The 13,286-nt window shown below is 45.4% G+C and overlaps 1 protein-coding gene across 3 annotated transcripts in view; it reads right to left on the bottom strand.

Annotated features, from left to right (window-relative positions):
* Nucleotides 1–2,376, bottom strand: part of EYA2 (EYA transcriptional coactivator and phosphatase 2) — a 272,876-nt gene extending 270,500 nt beyond the window's left edge. For 2 of the 3 annotated variants that reach the window (XM_059407157.1, XM_059407161.1), the window contains exon 1: nt 1,840–2,017. The gene's annotated coding sequence lies outside the window, so the exon portion shown is untranslated. Of the gene's footprint in view, nt 1–1,839; nt 2,018–2,311 lie in introns of those variants that run through there. The other variant, XM_059407158.1, reaches the window with a different exon arrangement.
* Nucleotides 2,377–13,286: the final 10,910 nt, after the last annotated feature.

The following is a 13,286-nucleotide window of genomic DNA, read 5'->3' as shown; positions in this document are numbered from 1 at the left end:
ACTCTCCACACAGCTACAACACGAGGCGAGCTGTTTTCAAGGCAGAGGAAAAATGCCAAGTCCTTTAAGATAAAATAGCTAATATTGCGAAGCTAAAATTACAAGGGAAGAATGGTCTCACTACCAAGTCGTTGTGGGACCTGCGAACAGCTTTTAAAAAGTTCAGGCCCTTTCGGATCTAGCCGTATTGGTCAAAAGTGCCAAACGTAGAGCTTCTTCCAAAGGCAAGGAGATTTTTTTCATGCAAACACAATTTTAGGTTTCGTCAAAAGCAAGAGTCAACTATGATCATTTACGACAACCTTCTTTTATTAACTTAGTCTGAGGATGTCTAAATGCAAGGAAGTAGAATGTTTAAGGGGTTTTAAAATGGGGGGAGAAAGTGGAAAACACGAACATTTCTTGGGTAAAGGTGCCTGAAAGATTTTTCCCGAAGATTCTTTTTAAAGGGAGGACTCCCTGCCCTGCCCCCACCTCCCCAAAAGGCCCAGAGGCTGGAAATCTGGCTATGACTTCAGTATTATTACTCTGGTAGTAGAAATCTCACTCAAGCAAGAAAAAGGCTCGTGAAATGAACAGATTTAGTTGGAAATACAGCAATTGTCCGCTGGTTATAATTTCCTTTGGAAGGGAGCTCCGTAACTCAAACATAATTCAGCACTCAAATCCTTACTTGATGTTTGTAAATCATTCTCCGTTCCCTCTGCTCTTGCTAACAACCAGACTCTGATGCTCACTCATTTCGCTGCACCTCGTCATTAAAAGTTACCTCCACCAGGGCTGATTTATTTCTCGACATTATATATATATATATATATATGTAATTAAAGATTACGTAGCGTTTCGGGAAAAGAGGGGAGAAAAGAAAATGGTATCCATAAAGATGCAGCCTCAGTCTTTCTTTGCAAAAATAACTCTGACCAGAGCAGCAGTCACGGTAACTGCGCTGGGGAGGCGCGCGACCCTCCCAGCCAAAGCGCTTCCCTTGGAGCCCCTGAGAAAGGCGCTCGGAGGATTGTGCGATGCGAGTATTTTTTAGAGTATTTTTTACGGGTCAAGCTCTCCTAGGATTCCTGGAGTTCACAAACTATTTGAGGGCAGGAAATGTATTTGAGGAGCTAAGGCCAGCAGGGCCGTTGAACCTCCAGGCTGCAAGGCTAAAAAACAGTTCTTTTTTCCACTTTCTCTCATTACAGCAAAACCTTAGCCTCGTTCTAAACAATCTTCGGAGGCAAAGTTTTTTAAGTTTTCAACTCCGGCTTCTGCAAGCGCCGGGACGCCCGCCCGGGTACAAAGCCCCGAGAGCCGGCCCCTCGCAGGCCGGGCACAGCCGGACTTTCGAACAGAAATGCGGGTGGAAGGCGGCGGGGCGGCCGTTCCCGCCCCATCCCGGGGGCTCCCCACACAGCGCTCGCAGGCGTGCGTTGGGCTCCCCGCGCCTCTTGAGGTTCGGACCGAGCTGGGGGCACCACCCTGGGTCGCCGACGACCCGGGCCCTTTCATGAAAGGGTCCAAACGCAGCCCACCGCGTCTACACCGCCGGCGCGCCATGCACTTGTCCCGCGCGCGGGAGTGCAAACTTGAGTCGCTGCCCTCCGAGCGCAAAAGGAAACTGAGGCCCGGAGACCGGCTTTCCCGGCACGGGATCCGCCCGCCGTCCCCGCCGCCCTCGCGCCCGCGGTGCCCTGGGGGCCCCGTGCGCCCCGACAGCTGCGGAGGCCCGGGCCCGGAGGGTGCACGAGCGAGGCGCCAGGCGACCGGTCCGCGTCAGCCCGGGCCCGGCGAAGCGCGGCCAAGCCCGGCGGGCGGCCCGAGGTGGGCGCCGCGGGCGGTACTCACCGCGCGCAGTGGAGAGGGCGCCCCGGCGCGGGCGGGCGCGGGTCCGACGCGGCCGGGCTGACTGCGGCGGGCACCGTGCTGCTCTGCCGCCGCCGCCGCTGCCTCCGCCTCCTGCGCTGCCGCGGCCGCTGCCTGCGCGGGGAGGACCGGCCCCTTCCCCTCCCCGGGCCGGGCCCTCCCTCTGCCCCCGCCCGGTCCCCGCGCCGCTGCGTGGGCGCGTGGGGGCGCCGAGGCGCGGTGCTGGGCTCGGCGGGCGCACACCCCCGGCGGGCGCACACCCCCGGCTACGGGACCCGCGGCGCGGGGGTCCGGCCCTGCCGCTGCCGCCGCGCTGCTCTCCGCGCCTGCAGCCCAGCCGAGCGCGCCCGCTCCTGCCGGTCCTGCAGGAGTCTAGGGCGCAGCCTCCTCCCCACCCACCGACAGCCCGCACCCCCTCCCTCCGCAACCCAGGCGCGGCCCCTGAGAACCGCACCTCGACAGTGACTCCGACGTTCATTCATTCATTCATCCACTTATTCATTCCTTCAGCCTACGCTGAGCATCCGCGTGTCGGGTACAGCCCCCGCGAGATTCAGCTGGAGCCAGGCAGATTCGTTTGTGCACATGGGGAGATAGACCACAAACAAGTAGAGAAGCAAGGTAATTTCAGAAAGTTAGAATTATTATGGGGCGTGGGACTTATGTGCTGGGGTGCAGGGAGGGTGATCTTAGACCTCTCCGGGGAGGTGACACTTGAATTATGAACAAGACCACTGCTAGTGCTACGGGGGTGGGGGGAGCGGTCAGAATCATAAACCTACTTTTCACCCACTTTACAGATAGGGAAATTGACGTCCCAAGAGCCTAACTGGCTTACCCAAAGTCAGTGGCACAGCCGCCCTCCACACACACACTCCAACTGAGACACCCCACTTACTCCATCCTCTCCTGATCACCTTTTTAATAATCGTCCCCACGATAAACTGTCTGGAATGGAATCTAGGCAGCTCTTTTCTCCCTTCCGACCACTTCACTGTGGGGCACCCAGGATGCTTCCGTCCAAAATCAAGAGCAACCACTGCCATTTGTTAAGCTCAATAAAAACCCGGGTCCTCAGATAAAGTTGAATTTCAGAGCATCAAGAAATAAATTTTAAGGCGCCTGGGTGGCTCAGTGGGTTAAGCCGCTGCCTTCGGCTCAGGTCATGATCTCAGGGTCCTGGGATCAAGGCCCGTATCGGGCTCCCTGCTCAGCCGGGAGCTTGCTTCTCTGCCTGCCTCTCTGTCTACTTGTGATCTCTCTCTGTCAAATAAATAAATAAAATCTTAAAAAAAAAAAAAAAAAAGAAAGAAATTTTAGCATAAACATGTCTTATGCAATAGGTGGTAATCTATTCAAAACTTACTGTTTCCCTGAAATTCCAATTTAACTGAATGTCCAATATTTTCTTTGCTAAACCTGGCAACTCTAGCTTATCCAGTGTGCCCGCCCCGTCCTCATCTCATAAAATCCCCCAAAGAGACCCAAAGATAGATGCTGTAAGCATGCCCATTTTACCAATGATCAAGTCCAAGCTCCAAGAAGGCAGAGAGTAGCTGAGCCCAGGGCTGAAACTCAAGTCCCGCTGATCCTAACGCCCTTGATCTTGAGATTTAATATCCAGATTCAATTCCAGTTGTGGCGCTCTAGGAAAGCGAATGAACCTTAAGCTCTGGGGCCCCTTGCTGGCTGGTCCCATTTCTAAGGTTCTGACATTTTGTACATTTGACATGAAAAGTGACCTTGCGAACACACTTCTAGGTCCCTGTCAACATACTGACATTCAGTTGCAGTCAGTAAAGACCACTGTCTCTTTCGGTTCTGATTCCCCCTGTCCTACTGGATCCCGATAGGCGAGATGGGGGTGGTCACTGCCATTTCGGAGATCCAGCTGAGGAAAAGTTGAGTTGGGAATTTTGTGATGTTTGTGGTATTTTTCAGCTTCTTAAAATCTCTATTTGTCATGATGGATTTTCTTAAATTCAAAGAGATATTCACTTTTGTACCGAATTTTGGACTTTATTATTTTTCTTCCATAGGGCTCCCACATTATATGTGCTGGAGGCCCAGCTGTACATTCATCCGCCTCTGGTCTGAGCTGGTTCTCTTCTTTCTACTCTCAAAACTTTAGGTGGAAGCAAATGTATCAGTAAGCGTGGCTGTTCTCTTGCCATGAGCTGAGTAAGCACCAGACCTGTAGCTCCTGGATGACTTTTCTATTCCTAGAAGCAGAACAGGCACATGAACTTGGCCTTGATTTTCTCATCTCTAAAATGGAGACACCAGTATCCATATTCTATGATCATGGTGATAATTCACTGAGACCATGCCTGTACACACTTTCTACCATGACCGTAGTTGGTACTAGTGAAGCTCAACCATTATTACTGTACACAGATCTTCACTCCCCATAGCATCTTGCAGAACGCCCCAAGTCCTTATAAACTGGGTGTCTTCATGCTCTCCGGACATGTTTAATTTTTCTTCGCCCATGAGCCTTCATAGAACGTTATCTAAACAGTAGTGGTGGGTAGAATTTCTTTCTTTCTTTTTTTTTTTTTCCTAAAGGAATAGAATGGGGTAGACTGGCCTAGAAAATATGAAATGAACTGCATGCAATTAGAGTTTAAGTGTGTGTGTGTGTGTGTGTGTGTGTATCTGTGTGCTGGGTCAGGCCAGACGGGGTTTCTTCCTGCAGATCATGGGAGAAATGTCAACGAACACATTAGCTGAGGGTACTCTGTGGAGTACAAAGGGTTAATCTGTGCTCCTCACATCATTTTACTCCTTCACCAGAATTTGGCCCATTATCTCATACATCGCAGCCACGCCCCACGGCACCCTGAGAGATAAACAGGAGGCAGGTGCTTATTAATTTTATTTTTTTTTTCCTTTTCTTAGGGCAGCGGTTCTCAACCCCCCACTACACAGTAGAATCTCCAAGGGAGCTTTCAAAACTCCCCATGCTGAGGCCCCACCCCAGACCAATTAAACCAGACTCTCTCGGGGGAGGGACTGAGGCATCAGTATTTTTTTTTTAAGCTCCCGGGCGATTCCAGTGCTCAGCAGAGGGGGAGAGTCCCCACCTTTGGGAAAATAAGAACTTGACCACTGAGTCACAGCAGAGGAGGTAGAACCCCAAATGGGAGTTAAGGCTCCCAATGCTCATTGAAGATTACCCCAAATGCAGCTGCCTTTCTATGTACCAGAGCCCTCCTCCTGTCCCTTTGTACCCCCTTGATTTTTTTGTCTTATGACGTAGTTGTCCTCGTTTTGTAATGACCAGCAAAATAATCCCAGACAATATCCGAAAATGCTAAACCATAAAGCAGACTCTTTGGAGTGTAGATCACAGGTGAGCCTACCCTGGAGTAAAACAATCCCTCCTCCCCCGACCAGAGTCTTCCAAGTACATGTTCTCAAAAGCCAGAAGACCAGCTTGACTTGGAAAACTCCAAACTTCACAAAGTATCCAACATGTATATACATACCCTACAAGCACATATGTGTATTCTCTATGTCCTATCATGTCTTATTTCTATACACATTCCTTTCCCACCTGCAAAGAAAAAGTATTCCTTTTTTTTTTTTTAATGCATTCGTTTAAACCTTGGTTCTTTCCAAAAGGGATTTGAGGCAGCATGCAAAAGCATAAATATATGGGAACAGAATAACTAAAACAGGAAAAGCAGGTGAAGGGGAAACACGGGGAGGAAAAGAAAAGAAAGTCAAAATGCGGGCTAGGAGGTCCTGAGCGCTTGTTGAGTGGTGGGCTGAGAATCAGATGCTGAGTGTCCTGGCAGTCAAGGCAAAGAGGAAAAGATGATCAAGTACATCAGTGGCTTTCAAATTTTCTTTTGCTCAAAAACAAACATGTGGAGAAGTTCAGGATTGAAAAAGGAACTGATGGATCCCAGCTCCAGTATCACACCTCTCTCCTGTGGATACTTGTAGACAGTCTTGAAGCAACACCCAATTCTGCAGAGTCAAGATTGAAAACCATGAATTTCAAAGGGCTTCCCTGCATTCACGAATCTCAATGCCTACCAGATAGAAACAAGCAGGACTACTTGAAGCTATCAGAACTTTGCCTGATACTGGTACAGGAGATAAGGTTTCCCATGGGTCCTTATAAAAAAGGCAATAAAGGAGTGTCTGGGTGGCTCAGTCAGTTAAGCATCTGCCCTTGGTTCAGGTCATGGTCTCTGGGTCCTGGGATCAAGCCCCACATCTGGGTCCCTGCTCAGTGGGGAGTCTACTTCTCTGTCTCCTTCTGCCCCTCCCCAGAGCTCATGCTCTCTCTCTCTCTGTAGTGTTCTCTCAAATAAATAAATAAAATCTTTAAAGAAAAAGAGAGACAATAAATATGTAATGTGGGAGGGATTGGGGGAGCTAGCTTTTGGCAATGTGAAATTTAAAAAATCCCCCTTTGGCAAAAAAATAAAATATTACATTCTCCCTAACCCAAGGGCACAAAACAGGCATACTTTGAACATCTCCCTGGTCAGTAGTTTCCCTGTAGACTGCCTCTTTGTATTTAATATCTAAACTTCATAGAAGGCATGACTCTCAAAACGATCAGATGAGTATTTATAAAAAAATAACTCCTATTTGTATCCTCAAAACTCTGAGTAGCATTTCTCTTGGAATAACAGGTAGGACAGCAGGACACACAGGGAAAGTAACATTTTAGGTACTACTGCGACAACACTGAATCACATTTTGAGAAGTGCACCAAGGAGCAAAGAAGGGGACCTGCAAACGGACGTGGCTATGTCACCACGTGCACAACCTAAGTAAATGGCGTGGTGATCGGGAAGCCAGCCTTTAGGCACTTTATCATCTTAACAAGCTAGTTGGATAGTCGGTCTAGATTGTTAAGTGTTCAGTTCCACTTTAGGAAATTGTTTGGGGGATTGGGTTGACATGTCATGCATTATAATTCTTCCCACTTCAAATAGGGGGACTATCCACTCTTGGGTACAATTTCAGGCAGAGCTCCAGAATTTCAGGATCACCAGTGCTCCATGGAAAATGCTCATTCTCACATGGAGAGGGACATCAAGACCCCCACTTAGGCTGCTCCCTTGGCCTGCACTACGCCTCCCTGAGCCAGGCCAGTAGTTTCATTCCAACCCTTTCAGATCTCTGCCCTGTGCCTCTGCCCCAGAGAGCCCCTCCCTGAGCTCCCTGTCCAAAATGGCATCTTTATCCCACTGCCCCCCATTGTTCTCACTCAGCACATTTATCACACTGCTACCCGGAGTTTCGTATCTGCCTATTTATCTCTATTCACGGTGGTCTCTCCCACTAGAACCTCAGCTCTATGTGAGGAGACACTTGCTGGGGATCATGGCTAGATCCCCAGGGCCTAGAACAGTGCCTGGTGCATGAGTAGGCACCGAGTAAATGATGAATGGCAGATACAAATGATATGGCATGGGTTTGATGGATACGGCATGGGTTTGATGCCGTGCACACAAAATGACCAGGGGCTTGTGGCCCTTTTCCATTTCCTTTACCACCCATCCTGAAATTAATAAACAGAAATAAGGGTGTTCCAGAAGCCCATTCTTCTGAGAACAGAGCTCAAGATAAAATCAAGTTTTTCTTCTCTTCTTCTTTTAGGCTCTCCCTTTCAATTTGTTCTTCAGCAAAGGCCCAGAGGATTCACAGGTGGGGAATGGAGAGTAGCCCAGAGGGATGAAGTCCAAGTTTCCCTTTGGAGACTAGTTAGCAGACTACAGAGAACATGCCCAGTGAGAGGAGAGTAAGATGGAGCCCTTACCCCCTTGCTCGTAAAACCCAGCAATGGAACAAATGCCTCGATGGTTGCCCAGACCTTTGGTCATGATCAGCTCTCAAACCGATTCTGGCGTGAAGACCACCCACAGAGCTCTAAACCAGGTCATCTCCTTGCACTTTCCTTCAAACCCCTGCAATTCTTTCCTTTCTTTTTCCCCTAGAGAGGAAAAGCAAATCGAATGACAAGATTTCTGGCTTTTTGATACATGTGGCTTCTCTTTTCTTCTTGTTTTTGGCCAGCTACTGTGTTTGATGGTGAACAGAGCCAACGGGTCTTCGGGACGTATCAGGGCAATGAGCTTAGAAATGCTGACCGCGACACATTCGAGATCTCCACAATCCAACGAGATGTCATTCTACATTCTTAAAGAATTTGTGGTCTGAATGCAGAGGGATTATCTGAAAAGACTATTGGAGCTCCTCAAGTTCAAAAGTCCATCTAAAGACTTTTGGAGAGTGAATGTCCCAGGCAAACTGGGACAGACAACCATCCTACCTAAGCAGGATGACTTTGGTATGTCCTGAGGACCAAGAACATGTGACGTTTGCTGGGGAGGTGTTTGCAAACTTCCATGAGCTGACTTGGGGGCAGTGAGCAACCCTTCTCATAGCAAGGGTCTCTCCAAACCACGTGGGCTGCTATAAAGGATTCCTGTGCGGAGACTAAGGACACTTTGCCTGGGTATCGGCTGTTCTTACTCTGCTGGAATCTCTAGAACATGGACCAGTGACCTCTTTGCCAGTCTGGTGGAGTCTCAGGACATCCTCCCCCACCACCAAAAAGCGTCTAAATACAGAAAAATAATGCACATATAGTGCCAACAAACTGAACACTGATGACAATTAATAACAAATTACCTAGACTCTAACCTCATGTGACTCAGAAAAATCAACCCTAAACCTAAAACCATAAACCTCCTAAAAGATGACATTAGATAAATGTCACCCCAGTCTTGGGCTGGGCAAAGCTTCCCCAGGACACAAAAGGCACAAGGGATGAAAGAAAACATTCATAAGTTGGATTTCATTAAAAATGTAAAACTTTGGGGCACCTGGGTGGCTCAGTTGGTTAAGCACCTGCCTTTGACTTGGGTCATGATCCCAGACTCCTGGGATCAAGTCCCGCCTCGGGCTTCCTGTTCAGCATGGAGCCTGCTTCTCCCTCTCCTGTTCCCCCTGCTTGTGCTCTCTCTCTCTCTCTCTCTCTCTCTGTCAAACAAATAAATAAAATCTTTTTTAAAAAGTAAAACTTGTGTTTCTTTCCAAAGGCAAACTTGAGAAAAGAAAAGGGAAGCTGCAGAGGACAGATCCATCAGACAGATACAAAAATCACATGAGAATGTAGAACAAATATACAAAGATTTTTACAACGCCATAGTGAAAAGATAAATAACTCAATTTTTAAAAAAGGGAAAAATTTGGAACCAATGCTTCAAAAGGGAAGACACACAGATGGCTGAGAGACACACAAAGTGATGCTCGGTGTCATTAGTTAGAAGGGGAACGCAAAAGCAAACTAAACTATAATGAAATACTATCACATAGCTATTAGACTGGCTGAAGTTAAAAAGACTGACTATACCAAGTGTTGGCAAGGATATGGAGCAACTAGACTCTCATATCTTAGAACCTGGAAGACAGTCCAGCAGTTTCTCTAAAAGTTGAATATCCCTCTACTATAGGACCCAGCCATTTGACCCCCAAGAGAAAGGGGGAACACAAATCGACACAAAGACTCACACATGAAAGTTAACAGCAAGTTAACTTGTAATAGCAAAAAACAGGAACTAGCTTCACTGTCCCTTAGCAGGCAAATAAAGAGACTGTGGTACAGCCATACAGTGGATTACTCAGCACTAAAAAGGAATGTATGATATACACACAGTATGGATCAATTTCAAAATCATTATGTTGAGCAAAAAGCCAAACTCCCTCCCCTCCTGGAAGAGACTTGTAATGCAAGATTCCATTAATGTAAGGTTCTTAAAAATGGAAATAAGTTTATAGTGACACAAAGCAAAGCTCTGGTTGCCTGTGGATGAGAAGGGGGGAAGGATGGATTATAGAGGGGCATGAAGAAACTGTTGGAGGTGATGGAAAAGTTCAATGTCTTGATTGTGCTAATGGTTTCATGTTGTGTACGGATGCCAAAAACGATAACATTTAACACTTTAAATACGCCCACCTTATTATACTTCAATTGAAGCTCGCTAAAAATATGCGCGTTGTGATATAGTCATATGAGTTTCTTTATTAACACAGTTACTAACAAGATCTAGCAGCAGACCCTACAACTTCCCTAATTTTGCAGCAGTGCTGAGATTAAAAGATATCTCAAGATATCTACAACAGCCATGATGTAAATATGAAATTACCTGTGATTGCTGTTGGTAACAGAGTCACGGGTCCTGCTAATTCTCCTGTGGGTTTGTCACCACATTCATTTGGAAGGAAATGCTAAGTTTCACTTAGAGGCTGATGAAAATAAAGATACTTTGGGGGCACCTAGATGGAGCTCCTGGTTAAGCATCAGAATCTTGATTTTTGGCTCAGGTTGTGATCTCAGGGTCATGAGATCATGTTGGGCTGGCCATCAGAGCAGAGTCTGCTTGGGATTCTCTCTCCCTGCCCTTCTGCCCCTCCTGCTTGTGCTCACTCTCTCTCTCTCTTTAAAAATAAATAAAGCTCAAGAAAAAAAAAAGGAAAAAATAAAGATACTTTTCTTCCATCCAAGTTACAGAACTCCCAAATTCTATACACAGACCCCAGGTTAAGAAGTCAAGTTGGAAGCAATGCCAGCTACCTTAGGAACTGGTGGTAGTAATCCCTCTGGGAGACGGGAGACAGGCATCTTTAAACCCCAGGAATATTTATAAACATGTCCTAAATGGGAAAGGAATTTTATCAGAAGCATATTTTAACTGAGGTGCAATTCAGATATAAATGTGAAAAATTTCGACAAGGCCAAAATCATCAGATTAATATTTTTTTGTTAAGAATGAATCTGTTCATATTTTGTAATTTACATATTTTAAGAGACTTCTGCTTAAGAGACTTAAACTACTCAAGGAACATGTTGGTCAGACTTGTTGATTGCAATTAAATATAGTTGAATCATTGCTGAAACATTTTTTAGCCATGATTTTAGCAATGAAAAATTAAACAATCTTTTTTCAAGTCTGGCTAAGTTTGTATGCAATCATTGGAACACTTAAGGTAATTTAAGATCTGATGTATAAATGTCATTCGTTAGATTTATAAGAATTGATTAAGTACAAATGTTGGACAGTTCAAGTGCTTGCAAAGAAAACCCAAAATACCAAATTTAGAAATGTAGTTTAAAATTTCAGACATTTAATTAGCTAAGCTCATATGGGACCAGATATTAACCAATGATTTCTTGAAAAACAAGCTGATTTTTGTTACTCTATTCTTAGAAATAAAACAATAGACTTGAAGAGGAAACTTATAAGCCCAAGGGGCAAAACTAGGTTTGGTAAATTGTAATTTTGGTAATTCAAAATTATTTCCTAGAATTTGTGTGTAGTTTATTCTGTCTATAAAAACCACCCAAACTCCGATGTAACAGAATGGATGGCTGACAACGGAACGAGACACAGGAAATCCAGGATCCTTCTCTCATCCCGTGTTTATTTTTGACCTAAGCATCCCTCCTGTCCCCCATCTGGGCCTCTGCCATTGAGGAATTAGCCACAAACACAAGAAAATTCTTTTCAGTAACCTAAGGAGAAGAAAGGTCATTTGTTACACTGGGCTTAGAAACAAATTTAAAATACTGAACCACTTAATTTTTCAAAACAGTGGAATCTAAACAAATGTTAATTGGTGAACAAATGTGTATTCATTGCCAAAACCCCAGTTGGTTTGGACAGCATTTTTTCCCCCCAGCTCCTTCAACAGAGTTGATCCCTTGGCCTGCCCTCTCCAACAGTGTAAAAAAAAAAAAAAAAAAATCCCCAGAGGAATACAATAGTTGTACAATAAGAATTTTTAACAATTCACAACATTAATGGCAGCTAAATACCAATATAGAAACTTTCCTCCTCACTGAATTGTTGGAAAGATCAAAAAAATAATTTTTTCTGACCCAATTGAAATAATTGCTTTCCTCACCAGATAATTCTCTTTCAGCGTTCAGCGACTCTATTATTTAGGATATCAGCTTGGCTGCTGTGACCAAAAGACATCCCTCCAAAGTGGATGTCTTTTTTTTTTTTCCCCTCACTTAAAAGTCTGGGTACTCAGTGGATGGCCGGCTTGGTGGCTCCACAATCATCTGGGACACAGGATCCTTGTCTTGTTGCTCTCCATCATCAAAATGTGGCTTCCATTTTATAATCCAAAATGGTTGCCCTAACTCCAGTCATTGCATCTGTATCCCAGCCAGTAGGAAGGGGAGGAAGAGCTGTAAAGCTCTTTACTTTCTTGTAAGGGAACTGACCAGAAGTTGAACACACCATCTTCATTCACACACTGTTGGTCAGAACTTAATGATATGACCATGCCTGGAGCACCTGGCTCACTCAGTTAAGCGTCTGCCTTCAGCTCAGGTCATGATCTCAGGGTCCTGGGGTCAAGTCCCACAACAGGCTCCTTCACAGCTGGGGGTATGCTTCTCCCTCTTCCCCGCCCCGCCCCACTTGTACGTGCTCTCTCTCTGAAATACATTTTAAAAATCTTTTTTTTTTTTTTAATGATATGACCATGCCTAGTTGCATGGGAGCTTGCAAAATGTAGACTTTATCTCAGCAGACAATGGCAAGTTAAATATTCTATTACTGTGGTAGAAAGGGAGAACAGAGAGTGAAGGACTCTGGCACAGTCAACATTATACTCTATAGGTTACTGAGTTTTGTGTGCATCATGATTTCTCTTGCGAAATATTGCTTGTAAACTTAAATTGGTGTTGCCACTTAGGAGAAAAATCTGGAAGTACCTATTAAAAAAGAAAGTATCACCCAGGAATTCTGTTACCCATCTCCTTTCTACAGAAACACATAAATACTCTATAGTTAGCATGGGCAAGATGATGTTTGTTGAGCGTTGGTTATAAGAGTAAAAAGGGAAGAACTAACTGGCAAGTCAGAAAGAAATGGCTAACCTGGTATATCCATATTTTTGACTACCTAAGGAGGTGAATCCATGCATATGAGAAATGTCATTGGTAGAATGTCATAAATAGTACATTTATACGTTTTAAGAAGAATATATTTGTATATACACATGTTGTAAATACTCAGAGAATCATTGGGAAGCATTTATATATTAAAAAGATTTGCAAAGATTGATACTAAAAGATTATATATATATTTGTGTGTGTGTGTATATATATATATATATATATATGGCAGCTGGGTGGCTCAGTCGGTTGAGCGTCCAACTCTTGATCTCAGCTCAGGTCCTGATCTCAGGGTCATGAGTTTGGGCCCATGTTGGGCTCCATGTTGGGTATGGAGCCTACTTAAAAAAAATTAAATAAGGGGGTGCCTGGGTGGCTCAGTGGGTTAAAGCCTCTGCCTTCAGCTCAGGTCATGATCCCAGGGTCCTGGGATCGAGCCCTATATAGGGCTGTCTGCTCAGCAAGGAGCCTGCTTCCTCCTCTC

The sequence above is a fragment of the Mustela nigripes genome, chromosome 7, assembly GCF_022355385.1.
Source record: "Mustela nigripes isolate SB6536 chromosome 7, MUSNIG.SB6536, whole genome shotgun sequence".
Lineage (NCBI taxonomy): Eukaryota > Metazoa > Chordata > Mammalia > Carnivora > Mustelidae > Mustela > Mustela nigripes.
This window is presented reverse-complemented; position numbering and strand designations above follow the sequence as displayed.